The sequence below is a fragment of the Equus quagga genome, chromosome 19 (genome assembly GCF_021613505.1).
Source record: "Equus quagga isolate Etosha38 chromosome 19, UCLA_HA_Equagga_1.0, whole genome shotgun sequence".
NCBI classification, from domain to species: Eukaryota; Metazoa; Chordata; class Mammalia; order Perissodactyla; family Equidae; genus Equus; species Equus quagga.
The window spans coordinates 15,951,055-15,959,908 of record NC_060285.1 but is presented as its reverse complement, the minus strand read 5'-3'; positions in this window follow the sequence as shown (position 1 = coordinate 15,959,908).

The window sequence follows — 8,854 nt, the reverse complement described above, 5'->3', positions numbered from 1 at the left end:
ATAGGTATGGAAGTTGCTTGGCTGTTGGCTGATCCAGGATGTCCTTGAAAGAGATGACTGGATCCCAGCTCTGGTCCCTGTCTTTCGTCTTCGGGCTAGACCAGACATGTTTCACGGTGATGGCAGATAAAGGAGACACACAAGTGCTTTTTCAAGTCTCTGCTTGTGTCACATTTGCTGACAGTCCTCTGGTCGAAGTCACATGTCCAGCCTGGATTCTAGGTAAATCTCTATTGAGAGGGATTGGAAAGCCACTTGGCAAACGGCATGGATATGGAGAGGGGTGAAGAATAGCGGCCATTAATGCCGTCCGCCGACCATGAGATGAAAGTCCAAATCGAGATGTCCTCATTTCTACAGATTTAACACTCCATTAAAATACAGCTGGAAAGCAATGCTTTTCAGGTTCAGTGGCTTCTTGTGGCATTTAGAGTAAAATCCAAGCTCCTTCCCGTGACTACAGGCCCTCCATTAGCTGGTCCCTGACAACTTCTCCAAACTCATCTCTGACACCCTCTGCATCTCTCCCTGTGCTCTGGTCACACTGGCCTCCTTAGTTCTTCAAATAGGCCAACCTTCCTGCCTCAGGGCTTGACACATGCTGTTCCACTTACCTGGAAACCTTCCCCATTCCCACTCTTCACTGGTTGTTTGGCTGCCTCCTTCTCATTTTTTAGGACTGGGATTAAATGTCACCTCCTCAGAGGGGCCTCCTCGTACCTCCTGACCCAAAGTTTTAGTCTCTATCTCAGCTTCCTATTTGGACTCCGCTTAACCTCCATCCTCCTTTGCAGTAACATCTTCTGTTCATTTGCCTGTCTTTTTGTCTGTCTTCCCTACTAGAGCACAAGATCCAGGAAGACACGAACCTCATCTGTCATGTTCACCGTTGTATCCATGTCCAGCCCAGTGCTTGACACACAGTGGACACTCAAAACATGTTTGAATGAGTGAATGAATGAATGAATGAAGGAGTGAAGACTTGAGGTAGAGTGTTTTCTTCCAGATAAACTACTGAAAATAGAGACCAAGCTCTCCGGACTTGGAATTCAAGATCCTTCATCCTCAGAGACACTCCCGTGACCTTTGATGGAATTTCTAGATGCTTGGCGTATCAGGGAGAGCAACATTACAGAACGCCTCTCCTCTTGCATGGTAGTGGTTGGGGATGGAAGTAGAGCAGGACGAGGAAAGCCATCTCAAACCCTTGGCTATGAGCAGGTGGGAGAGCCATGGAATCTGTGATGGGGAGGGGTAAGTGCCGCAGAGCACGGATTCGAGGAATTTGGGCTCTAGCCCTGCTCTGCCACTGTCCTGCCATGTGCCCCTGGGCAAGTCCCTTGGAATCTGTGTGCCTCAGTCTCCTCACCTTTGAAAAGGGGATAATAATCTCCACCTTGCAGGGTAGATGCGAGGGTGAAATGCACATGGCGTAAGTGCATCTCTCAGAGGATCAAATGAAGGGCCAGTTCCATAACGGTGGGCTCCCCATTATTTCCTCTTTCCCAAATGGGTTCCAAGTGCTTCTTTTCCTTCTCACATCTTCCCTGGAGCGCTCATCACTCTGGGCCTATTCCTAGCAGCCCAGGGTTGCCAGGAACTCTCATTTCAGACCAGGGGTCTGCATCTACGGCAGAGGGTTGAAACCGTTTCTGAACAAGTGTAGGACGTTACTCGGCATCATCCCTAAGTCAATGGACAGACTGGGAAATGGTACGGACATTGGCAAACACTGGCAAACAAGGCCTTCAGAGCTGCCCAGCTCATCACTCTGTGTTCAACAAGCTGATACGAGGAAGAGAATTAAATATATTGAGCACCCAACCCTCTGCCAGGCACTTTCACAAACATTTCCTAATGGAGGCCTCACAATAATTACGTTATTATTCCCATTTCACAGATCAAGAAACTGAGGCTCAGGGACATCAAGCGTTTTTAGTTAGTGTCTAACTTTCATACAAAGGAGCTACCAAAAATGTGCATGTTAGTCAAATGTTATAAGGGACACAGAAAGGGTAGCCTCTTCCCAGTTGCAAAAACACTGTGGGATTCCTATTTATGCATCATCTTTGGCGATACGGCCCCTATACTTTGTGTGTGTTTTTTCATTTTGTTCTCTCCCTTCACAAATGAATATGGTTGGCCAGCTTCTGTGAGTAAGTGTCAAATTGAAGCTAAAAATTTACTAATTTGTCTGCTCTGTGCTCTCCCTTTTGGTTCCTAAAAGTGTCACATTTCTGAGAGCTATGTTTTTTAGCTCTAATATCAAAGTTATCAATTTTCTATTTTCCACTCATTTTTATAGAACAATGAAGGGAAAATGAAATATCATGCTAACAGTCATGAAGAACCTTACTATTTTGTGCAACACCCCGTAAAAAATGTGTAGTGAATTCCCAATAGCGTATGCTGCATTATCAAGTATTTTCCTGAACAGAGAGAAATTCGGTTTTGATTAGGCATGGTTGAGAACCCAATCCTCCGCTTAGAAATTCACATGTCTGATGCATAAAGGAATTTTCCACAGACGGGGTTCTGCCTTCCTACATTTTAAGCCTTGTTTCTCTTCCCCACCCACTCCCTTCCGGAGCCTGGCTTGGCAGAACACGTTCACGGCACCGTGCAACCTCCTAGCCTTGCACCTTCGGGTTACAGTGATGGATGAGTGTCACGGTGGGTTGCAGGGCTGCTCTGGAAGCCATTCCCACACTGGGCTGCAAGCAGTAGCCTGACATAACTCTGTAAACATCCCATTAGATCCAAATTAAATGGTTCCCCTTAGGCCGGATCCCCAAAATGCCCTTGACCATTGCAACGTCACCTGACATGAGGGAAAGTAGGAGGGAGAGAAAGTATTGCTAAAATATCTTCCTTATGCAGATTAAATATATATATATATATATGTAATCCCCTTGCTGGGGGCCCACTTTGGGCCTTAGGAGCAGCCTGTACAAGGGCACCTATGTAGCTGAAGTTTCAGTAACTTCATGGCGCTCCACCTGTGCTGTCACAACTAAACTGGAGTCATCTGGACCCTGGACGTCTCCAGGAATGGGCACTGTGGTAGCAAGGTGGTGGAAGGGATGGGAGCGCCCACAGAAGAAGCAAATGAGTGATAACATAGTGCAGGGGTCAGCAAACAATGGCCCACAGGCCAAGCCAGGCCCCTCGCCTGTTATTGCTAGTAAAGTTTTATTGGCGCACAGCTACACTCGTTCACTTATATATTATCTATGGCGGGGTTTGTGTTACAGTGGTAGAATGGAGTAGTTGCCACAGGGAATGTCTGGCCCACAAAGCAGATAATATTTACTACCTGGCCTTTTATACAAAAAGTTTGGGGGAAATTGTGAAGATGTGAAGAAGAGAAAAATGAGGCAAGAGAAAGCTAGCGCTGGATTCCAACTATTGTGGTTTGATCCTGGCTCCACCATTTCATAACCGTATGCCTTTGGGCAAGCGACTCAACTTTTCTGAACCTCTATTTCCTCATCTGTAAATGGGGATAACAGTTCTTCTGGCACAGATTTGATATGAGGATTAAATGAAACCTGTATGTAAGGTGCAGGCACAGTGCCTGACAGAAAGCCAGGGCTCAATACACATCACAGGCTGATATTAGCTGAAAGCCACAAAGATACCAGTTTTTTGGTTAAAATATTGTTGGCTTAGGTAGAAGGATTTTGTACGTGCCACGAAGCCCTGTGGTTCCCTGCTAGGGGTTTGTCCCCTGCGAGGGTCTCACTGTGTTCCACAGTGATGCCCAGAGCAGTATTTTTTTTTTGTTTTTTAAAGATTGGCACCTGAGCTAACAACTGTTGCCAAGCTTTTTTTTTCCTGCTTTTTCCCCCCAAACCCTCCAGGTATATAGTTGTATATTTTTTTTAAGTTGTGGGTCCTTCTAGTTGTGGCACGTGGGATGCCGCCTCAGCATGGCCTGATGAGTGGTGCCATGTCCGAGCCCAGGATCCGAACTGGTGAAACACTGGGCCGCTGAAGCGGAGCCCGCGGACTTAACCACTCGGCCTCAGGGCCAGCCGCCCCCCAGAGCAGTTTTGATGCGATTAAGTGCCTTCCTGTTTTCTCTCCACTCACTCACAGCTCCGCGTCACAACCAAAGTCTGGATCACTTTCCTCTTCTACAGGGCCCTCACCATTTTCCCAGAGATGAGTATATTCTCTAACTCAATCATTCATTCACCCCTGTCTTCTTAGAAGAATTTCTGGATTTTTCCAAGAAAACATTAGCTGTGCAGACCCAACTGCTCTGCAGTCACCACCTTGCCTCACCTTTCTTTTCTTATCCCAGATCACTCTTCCTCACCCAGTGCATACCAGGGCACAGGAATGGCCAAAGAAACCTTTTCAGAAATAAATCTGTATCAGCTAAAATACTTTGGGCTACAAATAAAAGAAACCCAACTAAATCTGGCTTAAGGAATAAGAACATTTATTAGTTTACTCATTCTTATAACTCTAAATCCAGAGGTGGGGTGGTTCCAGAGTTGGGTACTCAAGTAGCTCAGAAACATCAACAAGGGCATGTTAGTTTCATTGTGTTGGATCATCGTCGTGGGCTGGTTCCCCTCATGGTCCCAAAGTGGCTACCCCTGCTCCAGTCATCACATGCTGATGGCAACATCAAGAGCAGAAGCAGATTTACGTGAAGCTAATGAAACAAGCTTCAGAGACCCTCATTTTCATAGTCCCCTTCAAGGCCTAGAAATGTCTATGCTATTGAGCATATGGCTCAAATGGCCGTACACTTTTGTGAAATTTTCAAAACTAAGATGTATATGTATATTTTACTTAAAGAAGTTACTTCAAACTACATAAGCTTTAGGCCCCCAAATCTGGACCTACTTCTGCTCCTAAGGCAGGAAAACAGAACTGTCCCACCTTGGGTCCCTTTTCCAAGAACAAAGAAAAGCTTCCTGGAAGACCCCCACCTCCGACTTCTCTGTGCAGCTCATTGGCCAAAATTGTGTCAAATGCCTGTGCTTTAGTGGTTACTTGGTGTATTGGTCCAGGTTCTCTGAGAAGCAGATGCTGAGATAGGATTAAACATGCTAGAAATGTATTAGGGGAAATACCTGTGTGAGAAAATGGGGACAGAGCTGGAAGAGACTGGGACAGCCATCAGATAGCAATTCAGATCTGACCCTGAGTGAAGGAGAGAGAAGGAAGGCAGGTTGGGTGACCGTGTCTTACACCGCAGTGCAGTCTGAGGAAAGTTCGGCAAGGCCTTTGGGGAGTACTCAAGGTGACCTCACCTGTTGGGGGAGTCCCTGTGTCTCCTAGGAGCAAGCGTGCCTCAGTATCCAGGCTTACTCTGTCATTGGCTGGGAGCAGCCCATGGGAAACAACAGTCACCGCTGAAGCAGTGACGGATTTCCGAGCAGAGCAGATGGGCTGATGTCCAATTACACTCCCTCCAGCAGGGGATCTCAGAGGCACATTCTCAAGGCCACCATATTTAGTAAGAAGAATAAGAACCCCAAATCTGGGATAGACCAATAAAGATTCATCCCCAGGGCAGGGAAGGGCCTGGTCTGCCCAGGGACTTGGCCACTCTGAGCAAGGAGAACAAAGGTGAGGACTCCTCTTGGTGGAAGGAATGGAGGTCTGGTGATGGGGAGGCAACAATAATGTCTGCCAACCTCTCCCCCACACCCCCAACACAGCTCTCGTACCAACAGATGGCCAGGTCCATCTCAGCCAGCCCTGAATCAGACATGGCTGCTCTTTTCCAGGAACCTGCCCTGGCCCCAGGGCTAGCATGCTGTGTGCAGTACAAGGGAGGAAAACAGCTACTCCATTACTGCTGTACAGATCTCAATATTTGTGATGCGCCTGTTCTATCACGAAACCAACAGAACGCCCTGCTCCCAGGTCTTCTCTGCAGAGCACCTGGGTGCTTTTGTTTTTGATGTTTGCGGGGTGTGAGCCTTGGTGTCCTGTGTCTGTTCTAATTTGGCTAATTGTATGTTGCCTGTTTAAAATCTGCCCCCACCCCGTCTCAGGTAGACAGAGAGTTCTTCCTGTTCTGCCTGGCAAATCAGATGGCAAAGCACTTGGGTCCTCCCCTTTGGAGGGGAGCTGGGTATCATTAATGATGCTTGAGGCGTGGTGGGTTGAATAAATCATTGAAGTAAGAGTGTCATACTCCTGTCGATGGTTTGGAAACTGAGGAAATGTTTTATGGCACGAGCCGGGGATTATTGCAGGTGTCCCAGCTGGTCTTCCTGCTCTCTCTTTTGCCCCCACTCTCTATTTTCCCTTCTCTACCCAACACTCGGAGCGATCCTGTTAAGATGCAATTCAGATCATGTCACTCCCATGCTCATGTCCTTCCAATGGCTAACCGATTGCTTCTAGGAAAAACCAAACTCCTACAGATCCACAAGGCCCTGCCTTAGAGGTCTGCGAACTATGGCCCTCCAGCCAAATCCAACTGCCTGTCTTTGTAAATAAAGTTTTGGAGCATAGCCACACCCATTCATTTCCATAATGTCTATGTTTGCTATCTTGCAGAGTTGAGCAGTTTCGACAGAGACCGTGTGGCCTGCAAAGGCTAAAATCTATCGGCCCTTTACAGGAGAAGTTTGCTGACCTTGGCTCTCTATGAACCCCCTCATCCCCACTCCCCATGGTCACCGCTCAGATCCCGTCTCCTCCCACTCTCCTCCTTGCTGACTTGGCTCCATCCACTCCTGGCCCTTCGCTGTTCCTCTAACTCAGCAGCATCCTTCCGCCTTGGCCGGCCCCTCTGTGGGACTATTCTTCCCCTCAGGATCCTCAGGACTTGCTCCCCAACTTCCTTCAAGTCTCGATTCACTCCTCACCTTCTCACCAGAGACTTCCCCGTTCACCTCATTGAAATCGCAAGCCCTCCCTCTCCTGACAGCCTCTGTCCTCCTTCCAGGCTTTATTTTCCTCCTCAGAGCTTTTCCCTGACCTAATACATATTTTACTACTTATCTTGTTTATACCCTCAACTCAGAAAGTAAGTTCCCTGAAGACAGGTATCTTTGTCTTCTAGGCTCGGCTATATCCCCCAGGCCTAGAATAGGGCCTTGCACACAGTGGGTGCTTAATAAATGTTTGTCAGATGGATAACTATAACATTAAATGCTCAGAATTCTGTTGCACGACAGAAGACTCTAACAGCAGTGGCTTGTTCGGGCCAGGAGGGTGGCGTCACAATGCCATGAGGGCCCTCAGCTCCTCTAACTGTCCTCTCTGCCATCTTTGGTGGGTGGCTTTCTTTCCCCCATGGCGTCCTCATGAGCATGGGTTGCTCCCTCTGCCTCTGGCCTCCTTTTCACGTTCCAGCTGGGAAAATAAGGAAGTGACTGGGAAGAGGAGGTGACACCTGCATCAGGAAAGCAAACTTTCCCCAGAAACGCCAGCTCACTTCTGCTTACCTCTCTTAGGCCAGAACTGAGTCCCACAGCCACCCCAGCTACAGGAGAGGTTAGGAAATGTGATCTTATGGTGAGACACATTACCATCCCAAAGAAAATCAGTGTTCTAACAGTAAGGAGAAAGGAGAAATGCATGTTGGGAAGGTGATTTAGAGCATCTGCCACATCTGGCCTTTGATACTTTTTTCTCAGCTGGGAGAAGTATAGAGGATGGAAGCTGGGAAAACTCTCAGGACTTTGGAAAAGTGCAAAGGGCAGAATTGCCGATTTTTACAAGAGGTCAGTCCAAACTTTCCCTGTCACGTGGTCTTTTTGTGTGTGTGTGAGGAAGATCAGCCCTGAGCTAACATCCGTTGCCAATCTTCTTCTCTTTGCTTCAGGAAGATTGTTGCTGAGCTAACATCAGTGCCAATCTTTCCTCTATTTTGTATGTGGGATCCCGCCATAGCACGGCTTGATGAGCGGCATGTGGGTCCACACCCAGGATCCAAACCTGTGAACCCCAGGCTGCCAAAGTAGAGTGCACGAACTCAACCACTATGCCAAGGTTGGGGGTGGTGGTCCCCCAGTCATGTAGTCTTACAGCTCTGTGAATTTCCCTCCTCATCCTGCTTGTCATGCTCACCATTGATTCTCAGTCCTCAGGAGTATGTGCAGAATATGGTGGATGCTCAGGAACTGTTTCCAGATGAACCAATAAATGAAGTGAAATGAATTCTGGGGAGTGTATGCTCACGCACACATAGGTACATATATGTGCATGTCTAAACACCTATATTCCATTCATTGCATGTTTCCTATATGCCATCATATATATTCAATTCTGCCAGCAAACCTGGGAAACCAATAGTAGCATCTCCATTTCATGGCAAGGATTACAGTAGCATCTCCATTTCATGGCAAGGATTACAGTAGCATCTCCATTTCAAGGTTAATAAGTAGTAGAGGCAAGACTCAAACTCCAGGTCATTGATGCTAAAACTATGTGTTCCTGATCATATTCATTCATTTAGTCATTCAACAAACACATACTTACTGCTTAATGTGTGGGAGACATTGTTGTAATAATCATCTTTCCTATGTTGAGAAAATAGTACTCAAATCAAAAGGCTTAAATTTTGGCAAGTGAAGGGTGGTACAAAGAAATTAAAATATACATGGCCTATCTCTTTTTATCTGTTTGTTTCTTCTGAAAGTTTCTAGGTAAAGAACCCACTCATGTGCCTTCGTGAATGTCATGCGGTTTATTTTAAATTTCTCAACTAGTTTCATTCATGTGCATATTATTTGTTTAATGAGATTATAAATTGCTTGAGATTAGGGAGCATGTCTTAGTCGTTATTGAGTTCAATCTTAAACTTGCCTGCAGTTAGGACAATGGTGGGAACACGGGCTCAATAGACTCCTGTTGGGTGAAACAGAATTAG